This window comes from Tasmannia lanceolata, unplaced genomic scaffold (genome assembly GCF_043159265.1).
Source record: "Tasmannia lanceolata isolate RefF3 unplaced genomic scaffold, GAP_Taslan_0.1 ptg000029l, whole genome shotgun sequence".
In the NCBI taxonomy this organism is placed as follows: Eukaryota; Viridiplantae; Streptophyta; class Magnoliopsida; order Canellales; family Winteraceae; genus Tasmannia; species Tasmannia lanceolata.
Window position 1 is genome coordinate 4,681,419 of NW_027518706.1, and position 11,140 is coordinate 4,692,558.

The 11,140-nt window shown below is 37.7% G+C and overlaps 1 pseudogene; it reads left to right on the plus strand.

Annotated features, from left to right (window-relative positions):
- Nucleotides 1-4,488: 4,488 nt before the first annotated feature.
- On the plus strand, nucleotides 4,489-10,054 carry LOC143859468 (putative LRR receptor-like serine/threonine-protein kinase At3g47570 pseudogene; annotated as a pseudogene).
- The last annotated feature ends 1,086 nt before the right edge of the window (nucleotides 10,055-11,140 follow it).

An 11,140-nucleotide genomic window follows, 5' to 3' on the forward strand; every position in this document is an offset into this window, starting at 1 on the left:
TTCACTTCTGAAATTCGGCGAGCTACCATTTATGACAACTTATGGGAATTCCCGTCCATATGCTTCCTAAGGCTGGCTTCCACCTCCTGAAATGGCATATGCGCGTCAGGGCTTCATCCACATGAGGGAGACTCTCTAGTACGCATAGCGTTATTTAGATTTTCCTCTAGCAAAGGATTTTCCCAATTAGAAGTCACTTTATCATGTATATCAACACTATTGGAAACATTAGAGTCACTAGAATTCCGGGAAACTGGGGCCCATAGTTTTACGTCATGTATTGTGAACCATTTAAATGCTATGCAATGCATCGTGTCCACTGTGCGTGCCAAAAAGAGTGTTGGCTTTCGATTGGTATGGAGGGGCGCTCCTGTGCGGTCAGTCAGTGTGACCATCTGATTTTGGTGTGTGTGTGTGGAGCGTGTGAGAGTGTGTGCGGGTTCCTCTTTACTTACACAGATGGAAAGGACTTTCAGGTGTACTCGTGACTTCTAAACATAGAGACTCTCAGGGTCAGCAGATTGTTCGACTCAAGCTAAATGACAAAAGGGACACAGACAAAACGCTAGTGCGAGGTATAGTTTAGTTAAAGAGATAGACTCACCAGAGAAGATGAATTTATTGCTAACTTAATCCAAGTATAGCTACAATTACGAAAAGTAAAGGGTTCAAATGCTTAAAAGAAAAGATAAAAGGCTAAAAACATGTTTGGATTTGGTTTTGTGACCCCTTCCATGGAGACAAACGTCTCCTTATATAGCTTTATTCTGGTAACCGTTTTTCATTACCCCACGTTCTCTTGGAGGCCGGGAACTTTTTTTGTAACTACCCATGATGGGTTCCCTTATTCTCAGGTCCTCCATTGTCCAAGTGGTTATCATCCACCTTCTCACGATTGGAAACTGTAATGTCACATCCTTGAATCAGTCAAACCAGATGTTCTCTTAGTAATTCGGTCCCATTTCACAGACTGGCTATAAGTTTGAAACTTTGAAGACACACTAGAGGGGGTTTTCTAATCATGGTTTAAAATTTCTCGAAATTTTGGACCGAAATTCTCGAAATTTCAAATTTCGGTTTCGGTCCCCACCGAAATCCGAAATTTCGGATTTTCGGTCGAAATTTAAAACCATGCTTCTAATAACTGTTCATCTTTCTAGATTCCCATGGTCTGAAATTTCGGATTTCAGTCGAAATTTAAAACCATGCTTCTAATAACTATTCATCTTTCTGGATTCCTATACAGGCCAAAAGCTTTGAGCGAGCCATGTTATTTAATCTAAAGACCTAATAAATAAACTGTTGAAGTCAAGTCAATTGATGGCCGACCCAATCCAAGAGAGCAATGATTTTTCCTCCTCACAAAAAAGTTGATGTAATTTGTAGTAATTTTCAACCGATGCATACCCTACACAAGTTAAGAAATTTTTTGGAATGGAAATTTCATTGATAGGTGAGGCTTTCGTCAAACACGAGTCAAGAAAAAAACATTGGAGTGGAAATTTCAAGCTACTCGAGTCAAGAAAAAAACGTTAGATAAAATATAAAATGCATTTTCATTTCATTTCATTTCTTTCATTATAAAATGAAATTGGGAGACAAAAAAATTCGTCATCTTTGACTCTCTGTATTTAAAACCTTTTCTAAAAAATTAAAATCTTTTTATTTTCAACACCACTTTTATTTCTAAAATGCCCAACACCAATTACTACTTTTTCGCCTTCGGTGGGAGCTGATAAATTCACCCCTTATGAGAATCGATATAATCAGTTTTCAACTAAAAATCAATTCTTAAAACCCAAAACCAATAGGTCCTTAGCTAGTAAAACCAATGCTCTACAATCCGTGTGGACAGTCTGCTGATACGTATGCAAACTCTCGTTCACTAAAAATGGTTAGCAATGGAATATTCGAAGCCCATTTTTGTTTTGGATTTTTAGAATTGATTTTTAGTCGAGACCGAGCCTTGGTGTAACGGTATGGTTGCTCTATTGTGACATGGTGGTCACGGGTAATGGCTGTGTACATCTAGCTCTCCCCAAGCCCCGCAATTGCGGGAGCCTCGTGCAGTGGGTCGCCCTTTTAGAATAGATTTGTAGTCCAAAATTGATAATTGGACGCAAACTAAAACACAATTTCAGTCCAGTAATCAGTTTTTGAATTCAAAATTGATTCTAAAAATCCAAAACCAACACCGCCAAAAGCTCTGAGCCGTTATATAATCTAAAGACCTAATAAATGAATAAATTGATGAGGTCAAGTCAATTGATGGCTATATCGTCTGTTCATGTGACTAGTAAATGCATCATCATTTCGTTCTGCATAAAGGTCGAGTGTGATCAAATGAAATTGGGAGACAAAAAATAAATAAAATCTCGTCTTTGCTCAGCACAAGAAGAGCTTCAACCCGGAGCTACCAGGTATGAGTCTTCTTAGTGTGCTTTGGTCATTTATCTTCTCTGTAAATCTCTTCTTTGCCATGCACATAGTACATTCGAATTCTGCAACTACCACCACCTTACTAGGAAACGGAACTGATCGAATGGCTCTGCTCGCCTTCAAGGATGGTATAAGGAGTGATCCTCTTGGAGCCTTATTATCATGGAACCATCATACTCTCCATTTCTGCAATTGGAATGACGGTCGGAGGCATCAAAGGGTCACTGTATTGAACCTTAGTGGGCAGAAATTGGTGGGTTATTTGTCTCCTGCCATATCCAACCTCACATTCCTTAAGGAAATCCACCTCCAAGAAAACACTTCAATGGCCAAATATCCCAAGATATTGGCCGTCTATTCATACTGCAACATCTTAATATGAGCCATAATTCCTTGGGAGGGGAAATTCCATCCAATCTCACCCACTGTAGGGCCTCAGAGTCATCTATTTGAATTACAATGAGTTGACAAGGAAAATTCCCATCCAACTTAGCACTCTACCGAAGCTATACTGGTTGTATCTGGGTCCTAATCTTCTTACAGGGAGCATTCCACCTCAACTAGGGAACGTTTCATCTCTCATGTATCTCAATTTAAGGGAAAATAGGTTGGTGGGACACATCCCAGATGACCTGGCCCGAATTAATCACTTGAAATGGATCGTCCTTTCTGCAAATTTATTATCTGGTACGGTTCCTTCCTCTTTTTATAATAATCTCTCATTTGTTGAGGATTTTGTCGTGGCAGATAACCAGTTACACGGAAGCCTTCCACCCAACATAGGATTCTCTCTTCCTAATCTCCAATATCTATCTTTAGCAAGCAATCAATTTACCGAACCCATTCCAAATTCATTATCCAATGTTTCAAGTCTTGAATTGCTTGAAATAGAAGAAAAGCAGTTTAGCGGACCAGTGCCTGAAAATATTGGATGGGGAAAGAATCTAGTCAGATTTGACTTGAGCTATAATTACCTAGGCCTTGGTAGAGCTGATGACTTGAAATTTATCACTTCTTTGACCAACTGTAGTAACCTAAATTGGTTGTGCATACAGAGAAATCATTTTGTTGGCCTATTTCCCAACTCCATAGCCAATCTCTCAACTCAACTTTTTCGGTTGTCAGTAGGAGAAAACCTAATTTCTGGTAACATCCCTAGTCAGATCGGGAATCTCATCAACTTAAATCATTTGGGTATATATAGAACCTTCATCACTGGTTCTATTCCCACTTCAATTGGGATGCTCCAGAACTTACATCAACTCTACTTGGGTGGTAATAGTTTGTCCGGGAAAATCCCATACAATATCGGAAATATTACTCAATTGACCGACCTCGATTTAGGATTAAACAACCTGCAAGGAAGGATACCTCTATCTCTTGCAAACTGTACAAAACTTTTAAGATTGAACCTTTGTCGAAATAACCTTACAGATACAATACCAAAACAAATTATTGGCCTTTCTTCGCTATCAATTGCACTCTTTTTGTCTCAAATTTTTTTTACTGGCTCCCTCCCATCAGAAGTGGGTAACTTGAACATTCTAGCGCTATTGGATGTTTCTCAGAACAAATTGTCAGGTGAAATCCCAAGCACTCTTGCAAATTGTAAGAGCATGCGAGCACTTTATATGCAGGATAACGCCTTCCGAGGAGATATTTCGTCAGCTTTTACTACATTAACATCCATTGAAGTCCTTGATCTTTCATACAATAACTTCTCAGGGAAGATTCCAAAATATCTAGAGGGATTTAAGTTTCTACAATATCTAAACTTGTCTTTCAATAATTTTGAGGGTGAAGTACCAAAACAAGGTGTCTTTGGAAATGCTAGTACAATTTCAGTCATGGGAAATGATAATCTTTGTGGCGGTATCCCAGAATTAAAGTTGCCTACATGCCCAATGCTAGCTAATGGGAGGAAAAGCCCATGTTTCTAGAGTAATCATCCTAGTAGCAAGTGCGGTTGTATGTTTGATTTTCTTATTGTGTCCCTGCTTCACTTTACTGGATAAGAAGTCAAGGAAGAAACCATCTTCCCTATCTTCTATGGACGGCCGGCATTTAAAGGTTTCTTATGCAGAGCTCTTTAAGGCAACAGATGGGTTCTCTTCAGCCAATTTGATAGGCACGGGAAGTTATGGATCGGTGTATAAGGGAATCCTCAGTCGCAATGAAAATATTGTTGCTGTCAAAGTGCTCAACCTTCACTTAAGGGGAGCTTCAAAGAGTTTCATAGCTGAATGCAACGCATTCAGAAACATTCGTCATCGAATTCTTGTGAAGATCATAACTTCTTGTTCAAGCATCGATTTTGGAGGTGATGATTTCAAAGCTCTCATGCTTGAGTTCATGCCAAATGTGAGTCTAGAGAAGTGGTTGCATTCAAAATTTGATGGGCAACATCAATTAGGAAGTTTAAACTTCATTAAGAGATTAAACATAGCAATTGACATAGCTTCTGCGCTGGATTATCTTCACCATCATTGCCATACACCGATTGCTCATTGTGATCTAAAGCCAAGCAACATTTTTTTGGATGAAGACATGAATGCTCATGTGGGTGATTTTGGGTTAGCCAAGTTTTATCCAAGAGTCATTCAGAGCTCATCTGAAGACCAAAGCAGCACAACTGGATTAAAGGGAACTATTAGGTACATTGCTCCAGGTAATAATTTTATCAATTTTCGTCATCTTGTCTATTCTCAATGAGTTCTTTAAAATATTTCACTTATTAGGTATATAATGTAGTGCAACAAAGGCTAAATTAGCATCTTGAACCAAAAAAATTACTTGATAGCATTTCTATATTTATTGACAGAGTATATAGGAATGTTATTTTACATCAAGTGGTGTTGTACATGTCACCCGAATAATAGGCGGCATTTTTAGTACCTATGACCATGAGTTCTTTATACAAAATAGTTGTGTAGAAAATGCTAATCAAGTAAATGGTTAAAAGGTTATATTATTGGAAAAAATCGGAGAAGTAATTATTCAATTATTCACTAAAATCTCTAATATTATTAGAAAATAATGAGAAATTTTGTAAATAAATTTCCAAAAAAACCCATGACTAATGTTTCTCAACAAAAAATGGCCCAACACTCCAATGATGAATCAAATCGTGCTTCTTAAATGAGCTAGAGCAGTAAAACACCCCAAAGACCCATGAGAGAAAATATATTCCAATGAAAGAAGCAAAAGTACCATGAAAAGTGCCTTTTTTTCAAAATTATCAAACTTTTCAAAAAGGACCAAAACGCCCTGGAGTTGGCCAATCGGACGAGCCCTTGTTTGATTGGATCCCACTACCGCTAGGCGTCATTGCCACAACTTGAAACCATGTGTGCAACCCCTTTGCCATTTCAAAGTTTGGGTGAACCATTTGCCAAGATTGTCTAGAGCTGGACGATCGGCAACCACCCTTGAACGAAGGTATAACACTCTGAGGAGTGTGACAAAGCCGAACATTTAGCAACTAATCATCCACGAAGCTATAACACCCTCTCTCCTCTTGCATCTGTAGATTTTGTGGTTACTGCATCTGTAAATTTTGTGGTTACTGCATTAATTGTGGAGATTTTGGACTTAATAAGATTATCGGAGCCAAGGATTGAGCATCGTAGGAGGTCAGCTGAAATGCAGGTGTGACAACCTAAGAGAGTGGGGGGAGGGGGTGAATTGGTCAATTAAAAATTTTGGGCTTAATTAAATGGATTATGAAAATTAATTTACTAATTAAGCACTTATTAATCTAACCCCTGTTCAAATATTCAAGATAATGAAGTTTAGGGTTTAGATATTACTTTAAGCCTATTTGCCCTAACCCTTGTTTTAATATAACATAAATACAAGAAAGGGTAGAGTTTACCAATCACCAATGTGCAAATGAGAAGGAGAAGAAGAATCAATCCACAAGGCACAAGATTTATAGTAGTTCGGTCTATCACAAGACCTACTTCACTCTTCCAAGTTTATCTCCTTGGGATCCCCACTAAAATGATGAGATTCTTCAACGGGCGAATCTCCAAGCCGTACACCCGACTTCTCAAACTCCAAAGGGGACACACCCTTTTTGGTACAAAGCCTTGTCGAGGGATCACACCCTCTTGCAATGTCTTCACCTTTCTTAACGGGCCGAAGAGTAGACCCTCACAGCGTCTTCACCTTTATTGCCAGGCCGAAGAGGAGACCCTCAAATACAATGAAGAAAATAAATGAAAAACTCTCAATGCCTCATTAGATAGGCAGATTACAAACTTTAATAGCTCACTAACACTCCAAGGAAAGACAAAATGTAAAGCATATGGAGTACCTCTTGAAAGAATGTGCAAATGTAAGATCAAAGAGGTTTGGCTTTTGATAGAAGGTTTTAGCATAACAAAAATGGGTTTTGATCTTTCTTAAATGTTCAAAAGCTTCGAGAGATAGGTTTTAATCATGTATATATAGTGTATTTGAAAATATGACTGTTTGGGGGGAAAACCGTAAAAAACTGGCTTGAAAAAGTTAAGCAGAAAATGCCTCAACGGCTAGTTTGCCTGACCGACGCGGTCGACCGAGCCACCGCGGTCGCCCGCCTCTATCGGGCGCCCTTTTATATTTTCAAATTTATTACCGTTACGGTCGACCAGCCCCATGGCGGTCGTTCGGTGAGGCGAACCCGTTAGCTCAAAAATTCAGCTAAAAAACCTATTCGCGGTCGACCGACCCATTGCGGTTGTCCGCCAAGCCCAACCTGGATGTTTTCTGAATTTTCAAAAAATCAATCTGCGGCAGACTGGATTGGCCTGGTCGACCAGCTCAATAAATTTGAGATGTCCTGGACTTCCAAGTTCCATCTCGCGGTCTCCCGGAAAAGCCCGGTCGACCGGCCCTGTGTGAAATTCCATTTTTAACTTTAAAAATTAGGGGCTTTTGGGCCATGGTCTTGGGCTTAAGTCCTAGGTTTTCAAACACATTTTTGGGTGTGTATATGGTTTTCAAAGATGTAAAAAGTTAAGTATGAAAACCATTTGAAAGTGCATTTTACATAAAATCAAGAGGACTCTAAATACATTCTAAAAATAAGAACTTTGTGTCTTCTTGGAATGTATCAGCTCCTTTGCACTTCCTTGGACTTCTTTGGCTTGAGTGAACATCTTGATCTTGTCTTGGCTCTTGTGACTACTCCTCCAATCTCCAATGCATGTTGAGGTATATGAGGTGTCACCATGGCATGTTCAACTCCAAGCTCCTTCTTGACACTTGCTTAGGAACTTGCGGGATCTTCATGTTGAGCTTTTTAACTTGAACATCTTCAAATGAGGATGTCTCCAATGTAGGTGCAACCTCTTGGTTACTTTGCTCCTTGATCCACAAGCCATGTGATGTGAAGAGTTGTGTAATGACGATTATGATTTGAAAATCCTGTATACAACATAACACAACACCTCAAAGCAACCCATCAGTCCATAAATGCTAATCAATTTGGTTTGCCAGCATCAAAACAAGAAGGTAAGGTGAATGATTAACCCATGGGAACCCTTGGGCTTACATCGGCTAATGAGGCGGCGGATATTCTAGCAAAGGAAGGAGTCCTTTGGGAGTCCATGTTAGTCGTGTCGCCAGTTATCTCACCTATCTAACAGGCTTTGTAATGGGTATGCAGACCACTTTTAAGTATCATGTGTGGGACATCCATTCCCCGCCCAATACTTTTTGACTACTAATGCAATGCCAAATTTCAAAAAGAAGAAACATAGAGTTAGGTATTTGTTTTCATTCCACTGGTTTGGACGAAGGGTGGGGGTCAAGTAGCCACTTTCTGGCATCGTCCACACAAGGATTTCCAGATTAATGAGTGCCGCAAAAGATCCCAATTGGCACATCACAAGTTCACTCCACGCCATCTGCTGAAGGTGCACACACTTCCCTCTAGATGTCAGTAGAGGATGGTTCCCACACTTAGAACCCTTGCTTTCTTTCTAATAAATAGTGGTTTCTATAAATCCCTAGTCAAACATTTCAACTTTTGGTGATTTTTTTCAAAGAAAAGTGGTTTGGAAGAATGATGAATTAGGTTCTCCAAAAGAGCTTGAGCATATGACAAGCGATACTTTCCTAGTGTGGTTATATGGTTCTAGACAGAGTCATGTCCAGGACATAGGGCCCATAATCCCTAAATTTAAGGTGTTTGATAAATATAGATCAAGGAGGTTTCTGATAATTACTAATAATAAATACGAGACTTTTGGATTAATGTTGGGACTGGAATAGTGTTTCCCTTGGAAAGGAATGTAAAATGATGCCATTTCCCTTTTCGAGACATGTTTGGTTGGCGTGCACTATTCATTCTACTTTCACGTGTTTAATGGATTTTCAACAATTGCCTTTTAAGTTGCCTCTCCCAAGTCAACATGAAAGTGAAATTAAAGATGATAGTTACAACTATTTTGTTTGTACTTAGAAAATGACATCATTTCATTTCCTTCTACTTCTACGTATTTTTTACCTTATAAATAGTATGAAGTTTAATTTGATCTATTTTTGTAGTGCTTTTGCATGTGTAATCACTGAGACTTGGTTGGTTTCAGATGAAAAAAATCATGTTGAGAACCAAAATTGGCTAGCAGTTTTGAGTAATACATAGTGGAATGCTATTCATCACTTACATGACTTGATTGGCCAAAACACATGTTATATGGATTCTTCTAAATGGGTGAAGTACCCGTGTGGGACACGTACGTCTAAAATTGCAGGAGTCTCTATGACAGTCGATCTCTTTTATCTCTTTTCTGTTTTTCTCGATGCAACTGCCACAACTTTATAATTTTCACACATTTTGAATTTTACCCATCCTATTAGTAATTTTTTTTTTAAATAAATAAAACATTATATTTACTTAACTTATTAAAATTTAAATATTTTATTGGTTAAAATAATAGTATTATGAAAAAAAATTAACATTTGACAAATGATTAAAATATTTTGGCGAATCTACAAATCATTCTTTTTTAGGTTTTTTGAATTTGACACTAGATACCCATGTCAGATTCTAACACTCGTACCTGTAAAAATGCAACATAGGACAAAATTTCTACATTTTCTTTCATACTGTTAAATCGCTTCTTATGTGTTTCTCTAAAAATTCTACCCTCCTTCCATGCAACGTAGGTTTGTAAATGTGAAGAGATCATTCAATTATCTATCATCTCTTAGATAAAATTTCCTTCTTTTTTTTCAAAATCGAACCTCATATTTACTTTTAGTTTCTACCTGGTATCTTATATCCTTCGCTGGAAAGCGCCCCACAGATGACATGTTTAAGGATGGCCTAAGTCTTCACAAATTTGTCCAGTTGAAATTTGTCTAGTTGTCTTTGCCTAATCGAGTGATGGAAATTCTGGATCCATTAATTCTTTTAGAAGATGATGAAGAAAGAGCTACTAACATTGCTGAGAATTACAATGATAAGATACGTCCTTTGCAAGAGTGTTTGGTATCCTTAGTGAGGATTGGAGTGGTGTGTTCTGCAGAATCTCCGAGTGACCGAATGGAGATGGCAGACGTTGTAAAGGAAATGTGTTTTGTTAGAAACATATATCTTGGTGATGGGATCCACAGAGAATGATGAAATAGGGTCTTATTTGTCAGTGAAGGTTAATCTTACCTCAGTAATTTTGGAGATACAATGGAAAAAATAATTTCACTGCTACATCGACTTTTGTTTCCCAACGGACAAATATTACAATTTTACATGTTATTTCTTCGATGTATTTGTAAGTTAATGTTATATTATATGCGTTCTGTTTGGTGGTGCCACTTGCAAGTAATGTTTTTTCTCATATCTATATTTTCTTCACCTATTAATACAAAATTACTATCAAATCTTGAGTGTGAAGGTTTCCACTGCAATACATTGATCATTCCATCTTGCGAGATTTATGGAAGATGATTACCCAGCCATTACTTAAAACAAGGTAGCTACATGTTGGAAATTAAAGTTAAGTTTGTGGAAGAAGGCTTTATTCTTCATTCTCCTTTTTTCTCCTTTCATTTGAATTTGTATGTGATGAATGCGTTTCTTCACATTCAGTCTTGGAGAAACCCTCTCTCCAAGTTTGTACGGAGTGAGATAGGCCTATTTTGATGAGAAACACTCCTACTTTTCTTATTTTTATTCTCCTTTGAATTTTTTAGGTTTTGTTTTCTTTTCTCTTAGATTTTTCCTTTCGTAAGGCCACCCCTTGATTTTTTTCCCGTTATTGGACTCATCACGCACAAACAGAATAATCCCATAGTTAGCAAAATGTGATTCGGCAAAAAAAAAAAAAAAAATGGTACAGGAAAAATTCGAGTTTAATATGGTACTGGTTGAAAAAACCATAGTAACCCAAGAAATGAGTTAAGAATTTTGTCATTTACAAAATATGGTGGTGCGAAAATTAGAAAGTTGGCCGGAAAAACGTGTTTAAAATGTTTAAAATGCTTTAAACGTGCTTAAAACATTTGATTAAAAAAAAGAGTTTTATTCGTTGTAAAAGTTTTAAACGGCACACCAATAAAACAAAAAGAAAAAAAAAACGTTGTTTTAAACAAAGTTTTGCTAACTATGATTAAACATGAGGAATAAAGGACGTTTTATATTACTCCATGATGTGTAATATAAAACCAATTTTATGAAGAATAAAGCCTAGAACTATGGTCCTAAAAGATG